The 12,123-nt window shown below is 36.5% G+C and overlaps 1 protein-coding gene across 1 annotated transcript in view; it reads left to right on the top strand.

The window, feature by feature from the left end:
* The first annotated feature begins 574 nt into the window (after positions 1–574).
* Positions 575–12,123, top strand: part of klu (klumpfuss) — a 30,875-nt gene continuing 19,326 nt past the window's right edge. The window contains exons 1-3 of the mRNA XM_069133563.1: positions 575–676; positions 1,016–1,329; positions 1,413–2,189. The gene's annotated coding sequence lies outside the window, so the exon portion shown is untranslated. The remainder of the gene's footprint in view (positions 677–1,015; positions 1,330–1,412; positions 2,190–12,123) is intronic.

The following is a 12,123-nucleotide window of genomic DNA, read 5'->3' as shown; positions in this document are numbered from 1 at the left end:
ATCCAATCCGCTTTGTTAATAAAAATTCGACATCACCCCCCCCCCCCCCCCCCCCAGATTGACAACAATTTCGTTCACCCCGTGACTTCAATTCCGCGCCAATCGTCGATTCACCGCATCATATATCACCGTTCAAAACGGCGTAGAAACAGACCCTAAAATTGGTCGATCGACCGACTGCCTCATTCACGATCAGAGAGCGAGAGAGCGAGAGAGAGAGAGAGAGAGAGAGAGAGAAAAGAGAGACGCGCGCGTTCGCCGTGAGGCGAGACAGCCAGACTCCTCCTGGCCGTTCTGCGTGAGGAGTGAGTACTGTAGAATCGGCGGTGCGGTGGGGGTAAGGGGGCGGAGCCAACTAACCCGACGGTGCGTTAGTGTGACCGAGTCGCGCGAGCGTCGACGTCGGGGGTGGGGGGGAGTCGCCGCCGGTAGGCCCCCCGTACCACCTCCCCCACCCCCACCCCCCATACACACCTCCAACGCCGGCCAACCTTCCCCCTCCTCACTCCTCGTCGGACGGCTGGCTTGTCGAGTGTGTCCCGTAGCAGGACCGGCAGTGCGTGAAAGAGGGTTCCGAGACTCGAGACGATACTCGGTCGTCACAGTCAGCGCGGAACCGCGCTGCCGCTAAGAACGCGTCGAGGCACCGCGTGCGGTCTGTTTATCTTTAAAACGAGTAACAACATACATATATATATATATATGTATATGCGTATATATACACACACACACACACACGATCACGTTGCGTGTGTTTTTGTCTCTCTTTCTCTCGCACTCTCTGTCGATGTACATATGTATATATATATATATATATATATATATATATAATATATAATATACATGTATATAACAACGTACGTACATACGATATATAATATACGCAGACAAGAGAAGGAGGAGGAGTAATAACATTGTTTATTTGAAAATTTTGATTACTCTTTTACCGAATTTTCATTACAGTTTCACTTGACTTTTATTTGTTTATTTTTTTTTTTTTTTTGTTGCCGCCGAGATCGTCGTTAATCGTACGCCGAATGTAGAGAGATAGTGAATGGAACTCGTGTCGAATACTCGACGACAATTTCGTCGTGTTTATTTGCTTGTTGAAATTTAATGTTTATCTGTGCGATGTAACAACCGTGTGTCGTTGTTAACACTGTTGTTGGTTGTTGTTGATGTTGGTTATTGTTTTTGTTGTTTTTATACTGTTAATTAAAACTGTCGGTGAAACCGATCGACGAGATTTTCACGGTGATTTTTGTGGTTTGAGATTAACGATATAACGAAGTGCAGCTGCGAAGTGAAATGATAATTTATAATGTATATGTATGTATTAATATTCGAGTTTTAAAACAATGCGAAAACAAAGTTCTTCGTTGTAGTGAGATTGAATTTGGGAAAATTTACAGTGCCGACGTGATATAGAAACACGGGTGATAGGAGGAGTGAGAGAGAAAGACTGAATATAATCGATGATGACATTGAAACGATTTGCGGATATGTGACGGAATTCAAGGGATACTCGCTGAAACGTTCCGAAGTTCGCTGTATGATGAGAAGTAAAAACTTGTGCGGAACATGTTCCTTTGTATTATTCACGTACGTACGTGTAATACGATAAAGGCATAAATTTGGATACGAGAAGAGAGTGATTTAAATGTTTGTTAAAACGATGAAAAGGATAAATACGATGCGAATAAACGTCCCGAGTTTTCGTCGAGTGCATCTTTTTTCATCCTCGTCTACCGACGGACCGAAGTTTGTATAACCGAAGCATAATTAATACGTCGTTATTACGGATATTTAAAAATAAGTGAAGAGATTGATTTTTCCCGTGGAGCAAACGATTCATCGTATTATTATACGCATCGATTATCGAGTGGTGGTTTTATTTCAAACCGTTTTTTCGTTTCAATCTTTCGCTGCGGAGATAATAACAAATTTATGAATAATAAATGATTACAAGTGGCTGTGTAAACGACGATTTGTGAGCAATAAATATATATATGTATATATATATATAATACAAATTCAAGAATAATCAACGAGCAAATCATCTCGCCGGTTTTTTAAAAGAAGAAGATTACACGAAGGAGAAGAGGAAGAATTTAACGAGGAGACGATCAAACGGTGCGAATAACCAGCCGATGAATTTCTGCGAATTCGACAATTAGCACAAAAGTTTGGTAAGTTTGCAAAACTGAGTGTATTTAATTGTAAATATGATTCCGGTTTGAAACGCCTGCTTGATGTGTTTCATTATCAACGTCTCGGAAAACCTTTTCACGATATCAGTTCTCGACTCTCTTGTACCGAAACCAAAACTCTTGAAGCTTGCGGTTCTGCAAACCAGTATCGCGGTTAATTTAACGAGGATACGGAGACGGATGTTTGTTGCGTGTGTAATAAATTATTAACGCATGTAAAATGTACAATAATTATTATATCCATAATAATATTTATCGCGAAAATTCGAGACTATTTCTTACCACTTAACAAAAGTGCAAACTTTGGGGGAAAGAAAGATTGTCAGAGTGAAGTTGTTTGTAACGTTGTTGTAACGATGCATCTTTAGAAAAAGTCGCTGTTTTTTCTGAGATTTGGAAAACCGTTAATCTAGCGTAAAAGAACTCGGATTTTTTTTATTCATATTCTAGAGTTGTTCTAACAAGGTGCGATGTGGTAATTTTTGTTTCAACGTATCGATACGGTAACGTCGCTAACTTCAGAGTAGCGAAAGATGAGGCTGAAAACTTAGTAACGTTATTGTAATAATAATTCGTGTTTCGAAAAAGCCGTTGTTATTCGTAACTTTAGATGTTTCTGAAATGCGGTAAATTGTAAAGATGCCGAAGTAATTCATGTTTTCGATACTTGACCACTTCAAAGTCACTGAGAAATTGAAAAGCAGTGATTTTTTTTTTCCCCCATTCAGCCTCATAAAGAGAAACAGCTGTTTCAGACAATTTCTTTCCCCTTTACAACTGCGATTCATCCTCCATTCGAATCGTGCGGCAAATTCTAAAACGAAACATTCACCATCCGATTCCTGTATTAATTTTTTAGTAACCCGCGTACATTATAATGCTGTTTATAATAACGTCGCGTATTATTTCGCGGATAATAATCTGCTGTACGATTTGGAACTGAAAAATTTTGCAATCTTACTTGGATTTGCGTCGATTCTTTTAAAATTTGGATAAAATCTTGATACACTGATCGTTTTGCGTACGGCAGTTACGAACAACTCGTGTGCCAATTATTTATACACGTTTTGCGAGTAAAAATTTGCACAGATCTCCGCCACGTTTATTTGACAAAATTGTTCCTGGAAACACGGATAACAAATTCGTCAATGATTTTCGCACGATTTTTATCGAGTACAGTAAAATCATATGCGTATGAAATTTGATATTTAGATGAACCGTCAAAAAATTAACCAGCGAGAAAAATCGAACCCGATTGTTGCTGTTATTATATTTGTTAGGTATAACAAAGATGGCAAAGTAGCATCGCCATAGAATAAGCGAGGGTGGCACGCGTTGGTCGCGCGCTGCGTGACGTCAGGCGGCATCGAGGGGAAGAGAAGAACTCAGCGAAGCGTCGCGGCGCTAAGCGTCGGAATTGGAGCGCGGACGCGCACGCACAGAGAAACCCAGCTGAGCGTAATATCTCCATGAACGTTGCTTGACAGCCTGCCGAAGGCGAGCCGATTTTCACGCTTCGAGACCCTTTTTGTCCGTAGTAAAAATTCCACCCCTTCTAACCTGATCCGTGTCTTCTTTTATATCTTTTCTTTTCCTTCCTTCTTTCTTTATCTCAAAACGCGGATCGATCTGCGATTAGTTTCTTCGCTCTGCTTCTGTGGTATACAGTGCAGAGTTTTTAACTGGGATCAATGCGATGGTTTTTCGATTTTGCATCATCTTTTGCCGGATAAGGATCGTTGAGGAAGCCGCTCAATTTTACTTAGAATTAGTACGTAAATATCTTCACTTCATTCGAGATACGATGATTTTTACCAGATTGAACTTATGGTAACGTTGATCTAACGAAATATCGAAAACTAAAATTATTACTTTGAAAATTTAGAAAGATTTTAAAGTAGTTTAATTATCAAAATCTGAATACACTTTGATGTGATTGAAAATACATTGTTTAATTTGAAACGATCCTACAGTTGGAAAAAAATAATCATTTTTACCAAAACTGAATTGTTACATTAACGTTACGAATTTCACTCTATTTGATTTTTATATTTTGGTAGATTTTACTTCGTTTGAATCTTCGTTAATCGAAGTCTTCAGATACGTGTTTAATTACAGTATGACAGTAGGTTAAAAAATGTGTCGTAATCAAAATCGCGAATTAACTAATCAATTGTTGAAAAGTACATGGCATAAGAATATTTCATGATTCTACAATTATCAATATATGTATATAATACATTACAATAACTTGCGGACGGAAGCCAATAAGATTTATTATTAACATTTATCGCATTATTTCCTACATTGATATCGCAATCAATTCATAACCACAAAATTATCTTGTTAAAAACCTTAATTTAAACTTGAATAATTAATCTATATTTTATTATCATTATCATCACATGATTTCCATTTTTTGATATATCTAATTTAGATCGTTTTTTCTTTAAAATCAATTCGATCGACGCCGATTCGGTTAACATTTCCATTGCACCTACACCAAGTATATTATAAACATATAATACCGCAGGTCATTAATCGATAGTTTATTTTTTTTTCCTTTTATTTCCTTTTCGTTTACAGACAAATTCAGTCTTACTTTCTGCTCATATCGTTTATCCTTGACACAATTTTTACCATCGATTATGAAACTAATTTTACCCGTACACTTTTTACCAAGTCAATTGTAAATATCTCACAAATATCGCTGAATACTATACACAACTTATCGTCACAGCGTGATATATGATCTATGATCCGATCTTGATAGGGGCTTAAAAAAAAAAAATTAAAAAACGTACCACCGTGACATATTTCTTTTTCTTTTCCCCTTCGTTAATTCTTACTATATTATTTATTATCAACACCGTTCCTGGCTCTCTGGAATTACTTCGATTCACAGTCAGTTCTCTTTGTAATATCCGTCGCATAAAACGTATCGGCTATCCACCGCCCGGGTTCGGTTGAGTTTCTACATTTTCGTCGAAGAAGTAAAGGAAAAAAGGAAGTACACGCTGCCGTGAATCGGAGAATAATGAAAATACGGCTTTGTCATCGGCGCCTTTGCATTCCGTCACGATCAATCACGCACACACATGTATAATCTACTTACGCGCGTACAGTTTCTCCGTCGGTATGCTTTTTCGGTAGAAACGTAGGCCTGTCAACACGTGTTTTGATTTTGTTCTATTTATTTGATTGTTGACGTATTTTTTTTTTTTTCTTTTTTTTTTTTTGTTACCATTTTTTCTAAACTCTTTCTCTTCATCTTCGTTTTTTTTTTTTTTTTCGCCTTTCTTCCCAACTTCTTTCAGTTGTCGGATTAACGGAACGTTTGACAGGTTTTTCCGCGTCGATAAGAATCCAAAAAAATCGGCGTTTTTTGCGGTCTCACGACGAGATTGTCAAACCCGTTGGAATAAAAGGAAAAGAATAAACGAAAAACACAAAGCGAATAAATATTCGTTCCGCACGCTGTATTCAGATCACTATATATATATATATATATATATATATTCAAGCTTCACGTAGTATAGAAGTGATTAAATCACGTTGCGTTCAGGCAAAAACAATCCTTCCAATATATGTATTATACATTACACGATATGCTTGCACTTTATTAGTCGGACAATTTGCATATCGATTTATTCGCAAATTGAGTTGCGGATTGTTATTTTCAATTGATTCAAGATCATTGATTGTTGCGTCGTTGCGAGAGTTTATTATAAATATTTCGAATTCGATATCGATCGTTTATTATACATGTGTATAAAAATTACGTTCACTTTGTTGACGTTAAATATATGCACACACACACACACTTGCATTACAGAATTTTTGATATTTCACTTGTATGCTTATATATAATTATTTCCTTAACACAATATGGTAAAATACGTACAACGAATGAAATGAATCCAACGACGTTGATAACGTCGTACAAAAGTTGAAACTGATTACATACCGCTGTGATGCATACGTTGGATGATGATTTTTTTTTTTTTTTTGTTTCAAAATTCAAGTCGAAAATATTGTTCTAAACGACGGGAAATAAAAGATGATTCAGCCGCTAATATTAATATTTATAGGTGCCTCATCTTTTCATCATTATCTATTTCCCATTTAAACGACACGGAGATATTTTATATTTTTAAACTTTGAAATTTCATAACTCATCAACGAATTAGTTGTTTTCGTAGAAAATTGAAAGATCTACAAAAAAGGTGTCTTGTCATTTTACGACAAATGTACTCTTTGAAAAGTTATTCGACATTTTACAAATTGATGAAAAGGAAAAAAAAAAAAAAAATAAAAAATACACGAGGAGAAATTTACTCGTCAAATAACAACGCTTCTTCGCTATTCGTGCAATCTCTATCCTCTTCCAACACACGCGATCCATCGGCAGCTGCTACCGCCGTTCACCTTATACGTAAATATACGTACAACGTACGTCTAACTCCCGATGCACCGCGGCAATATCGGACAGTGATTGCTCGGCAATTAGGAAATCCATTTGGCGTACAATAATTTGCCCCGTGAACGAACGTAACACCCGAGTGGCTGCCGAATGAATGCTGCCAGGCTGCAGCTGAGATCTCAGAGACGAGAGACGGTATTCACGCGTCATTTCCGTAGCGATTAGAGCTGATTGTCAGTGAATTTATAATCAAACGATGCCGTTTCGATTATACTTTTATATACATCGTTGATTCTTACGTCGCCTTATTTATCTTACTAAATTACTATTTAAACCGATAAAAATTTCGTTCGTCGTAGCAACTAGAAAAATTGAGTAAAACAAGTATCGTTAAAAAAAAAAAAAAAAATATTGCAACGCTGAATCAGTTTCTGAGGTTTACACTACTTTTTTAGTCAAACGAGGCTTCAACGTCAATTTATCGTTGCACGAGCGTTAAATTTTCGCAACAGTTGCGAGAAAATCTAGCAACAGCGATCGTGATGAGAAAGAATAGCAACGGATACTAGAAAACTAATTTTCATTTTTTACCTGGAACGATATTTTTTGATCGTGGTAAAAAAAGAAAACATTCAAGGACCGAGCGGTAACCGGAACTAAAAATTTCTCTCAGTGTATCCATTAAAACTATTCGATTCAGGGTAAAAATCGACAAAATTTCCGTGCAAAATTAATCTCACGTTGCATTTAATTTGAAAATTGATTGATAACAAAAGTCGACGCTCGTGGTAAAATATTAAAAAAAGACTCGAGGAACTTGAAATGAATTGGCACCTTGATATATATATATATAAATTTGCAGCCAAGCCACGTGCTGCACGTTTGCCTTTACGTATATAAGATATGTATATATATATATACATATATATTGTATATTCTACTCGTACCGAACAGAGAGTAAGTAGTAAGCAGGCTAGTATATCGTACACACAGCCTTGACGTGCGTAGAACCTCAGGGATTAGCGACGTTGAGAAAAACACATCGTGTATCGGATATTCGTGCAATTCTTTGTCCTTTTGTACACACTGTCAGTGTAATCCGACGTACGTGGCTCCTTTGTATGAAAAAAAAAAAACAAAAAAAAAGACACACACACACACACGCACACAAATCGATGAACAGAAATTTATAATCGTTCGATCACATACTTACTACTCTTTAAAGCATATGCATACATGGGATATAAAATTATGTATACGTATATATATTATATAGATTATACGATGTACTTTTTTCGATATTCATGCCAATGCAAAGAATTGCAGAATAAAATTGGTGGTAGAAATTTCAATGGTTGGATCACGGATCGGTTTTAATTTTGTATAAAAAAAAAAAAATAAAAAAAAAACACTCGAAATATTGTCAAATATATTTGTACGAAAACCTAAATCCGGGTGTTGGGAATTGGACGGACGATCTTTGTTTTAAATAATGATCGCGGGGCTTAGAATAAGGATGTATACCACTTAATACATAATATACAACGTTTTCGACTCGATTGTAAACACAGCTGTTGTGTGTGCGTATGATAATATCCCGATAAGTATAGTATCGGGTAGATGTAATATATGTAGGTACATCCGTAGGTGACAATGCGTATGATGAAATAATTTACCTGAGAGAGAATGAGATTATCTATTCGCAAATCGCGGTCGGTGAACCCCGACGACGATCGTCTACGTATTATCATAATTCTTGATCATTATTTCTCGGCTTCGAATGATCTGCATAATAATCGCGTTATATGGAAAGACGAGAATCAGAGAGAGAGAGAGAGAGAGAGAGAGAGAGAGAGAGAGAGAGAGAGAGAGAGAGAGAATATGTTTGAAAATTGAACCAAGATTTTCGAGCTTATTTTATATTTTTTTTTCCGTTTCTGTTGATTTCTTTTTTTAACCATTCACCGTTGATATACGGATAATTAAAGAAGCTAATAATTTGCACTGTTTATATATACATATATAGTACAACTGTTTTTATTAAATCGTTTTTTTTTTTGTTTTTTTTTTGTTTTTTTTTCTTCCATCACTAGAAATTCGACAAAATTTTCTGAACAATTATTGTAGTATGTAAAAAATTTAACCTAGATAATACGTGAATAGATTTTGAGAAAGCTTTAAATCTGCACTGAGAGAAATTTTTACTTCCGGTTAATCCGGTAATTCCAACAATATTGAAACAGTTTTTTTTTTAACGATACCTGTTTTACTCAATTTTTCTAGTTACTGTAACAAATGAATTTTTTTTCAGTGTATGAATTAAATCGAAGTAAAAAAAAAAACGAAAAAACTGAAAAATTGATGATAAAAAACTAAAAACCATAAGATGGAAAAAAAATTATAATTTAAGACGTGTGAATTTCAGAAAGCTTATAATTATGTATACCGGGCTCGCTCTTTCTCTCTCTCTCTCTCTCTCTCTCTCTCTCTCTTTCTCTATTACGCCCATCTCTTTTTTGAAGTTGGTTCTCGTAAATGGTCGTCGTCGTTGCGACCAGGTGTCTCAGGCAGTTTGGAGTGTTGACAAAGTGTATATATTCACCGTTTTTCGGAGATGAATAATTTAAATCTGACCTTGTAAGGTCGCCTCTCCATCTCCCGGGGACACATTTTAGTATCCCATACGCGTGTATAATGCGGAGAGAGAGAGAGAGAGAGAAAGAGAGAGAGAGAGACTTGTCCTTCTTCCTCATCATCATCTTCTTCTTCTTCTTCTTCTTCTTCTTCTTCTTCTTCTTCTTCGTCGTCATCCTCTTCTCGCAGCGTGTGACCTCTTACCTGTTTAGTTTCTTTTCCATCGTCTATAACGAAATCTCTCTCCCTTTTTCTCTTCACATCCTTCCGATACCGACAGTCGAAAAATTCTCTCCCGATACGACGATACGGTCCCGCATAACGCGTACACAACAATATCGTACGTACCAACACGGACGGATACGAGCTTTACTTACGATCAAGGATGAAACTGTGAAACTCGAAGAAACGAACGGCGCGATGCAGACCGTGTGAATTCTCTCTCTAATTAATTCTCCGGCAAGGCGGTAATGGCTCGAGACAAACTGCGCATAAATCAAGACGCGTAGGTGGCCGCGGCTCAGCGGCCATATCCGAACGCTTATAATACCTACAGCATAATTCTTAATTGCCTACAGGTGTATCGTTTAATGGCCGCTGGCCTATGCGGCACCTTTACACACGCATGCTTCCACCTTTGCGCGTACGCGACGCACGCGTATACATATATATACACACTCATACATATTGCACACTTATCCTCGATGTGCCCACACTCGTGTCTGCATATATTATGTATACACACACACACATATATATATATATATATATATTCCGTTATACCGATCATCACAGATTTCCCAACAATTTTCTTTCACTTTTTCTCGTTATATCATGTACTTTATATCTATATGTATTCGCTTGTACAAACACACACACACACACACACACAGACAGGTATAATTTAACCACGATCGGCGATCAATCGCTTCGATCTTTCATATATTTACCCATATTATCTGGATTATTACATTACGTGTACATTATGTTTGACTGATCTCGAAAGGGAATGCGGTGGTGGTTTTTTTTTGCAATTTATATTATACCTACGTATACATATTTGCAGATTTAACGCAATACCGCAACTTACGTGCGAGACATGCGTAATATAATAATATTATAATTTATATGAGATTACAAGTGTCCGTCGATTACGTGCGGTCGTATTGTTTTTTTTTTTTTTTTTTTTTTGATCAAAATTGTTTAAATTTTTTTTCTCATTATTACTTATTTTTACGTGTTACCGAGTGTTTCACATTGAGGAAACAATTAGATGTAATATTCCGTGAGAAAAATCATAATTATTTAATCACACAGCCACACACACACACACGCGCGCGTGTAAATGTATCCCAAAATTAAAATATACTCGTAGAGCGTAGCTTATTCAACGAGTGGGTGTGAAAAGTCAGGAAAACCGAAAATCAGAAGTGACCACGATTCCGAGTGTAAAAATATCGAAAATCAAAAACAAAGAGCGATCGAAGCGGCGAAATATTTCACCAAGCCATAAATCCGCGCGACTAAAATTTTGATGTTTCAGATTTTCTGTATTTTCCCATTTTCCCACTTTCGGATCTTTGACTTGCGGAGGTTACGTTTCGTCCTTTGATTTCTCTACTTTTTAAGTTTCGCCACCAAAAATTCCGAAACTTGACGCTTTCTCAACTTTTTAATTTCGGAATTTCAACCCCGTCTTCGTAATTGCAATAATATTGTTACCCTCGAGAATTTCTCACACTTTATTTATAATGTTGCAGACGTGTAAAAAATAATATTATACTTGTTATACATTATCCAGCTGTTCGTTTACAGGCTGCGGCTGCGGGAAAGAAATTAATTATAATCAGCGTATTCAGGGGTGGATACACATAATTATAAATGTATATATATGTATGTATGTAAAACATGCACAGTGACTGCGTGTACATAAGAAAGACGAAAAAACGACCCTTCTACCCGTCGTCAACTTGGAATTACCTTAAATATTAGAAGCGCTGCAGGTGATGCGACGTCGCGACGTTGTTCCTAACTTTCTCTCACCCTGCAGCGTAGCGTAGCGTACATACGAGTATATCGTCATGTAATAACACGGAGAGACACGTGAACCCGGAATAAGGTGAATGTATTCAGGTACATACATTCGTACCAAAAAATTTCATACAAGAGTCGGAAATAATTGAAATTTAAACAAAAATCAGCATCACCGTTTCGTCGGATTCGAAGATATGTTATTTTCAACATATTACCCAATGTCTGGAATTTTTTTGTGATGAAAAAATTTGCCATTACGAGTAACGCGTAAACGAGTTTGAAAATACGTTTACTTTTCTTTTTCTTTTTTTATTCTTATACCATTTTACATCCCGTCAGTTTGATTTAAACAATTCTTTCGACGGAGTAACGAATTTTTTTTTTTTTTTTTTTTTTGTTTGATAAAATTTCTTTCTCACGTCTCACCGCGTTTCGTTTCGTTGTAACTTTTGACACGGCGTTCACGGGTATTGTAAAATAGAAAACAACGAGCAACGAACATGTGTAAAAATGAAAATGAAATCCTTTAAACGACGCTCTCGCTAGCTTTAGTAAACCTCGTACACGTATAGATATATAAAACTCGAAGAGTTGCGCGGCAAATTGTTTGTTAGGAAATTCGTCACAGTGTTTTTACACGTTTGCATATATCAATAAATAATCCAAGATATTTACAGCCCGCTTTGTTTCATCGTATTATAAAAACCCCTTGGCTGTCATCTCTACCTCTATTACATTATATTTTAGAGACAGTAGACACGCCGCCCCGCTGACATTAGAAAAAAAAAAAAAAAAAATAAAAAATCCTCCGAACTCCTCGCA

This window comes from Neodiprion pinetum, chromosome 2 (genome assembly GCF_021155775.2).
Source record: "Neodiprion pinetum isolate iyNeoPine1 chromosome 2, iyNeoPine1.2, whole genome shotgun sequence".
Taxonomy (NCBI): domain Eukaryota; kingdom Metazoa; phylum Arthropoda; class Insecta; order Hymenoptera; family Diprionidae; genus Neodiprion; species Neodiprion pinetum.
Note: the sequence above shows the minus strand (reverse complement) of the source record. Positions and strands in the feature narration are given on the sequence as shown.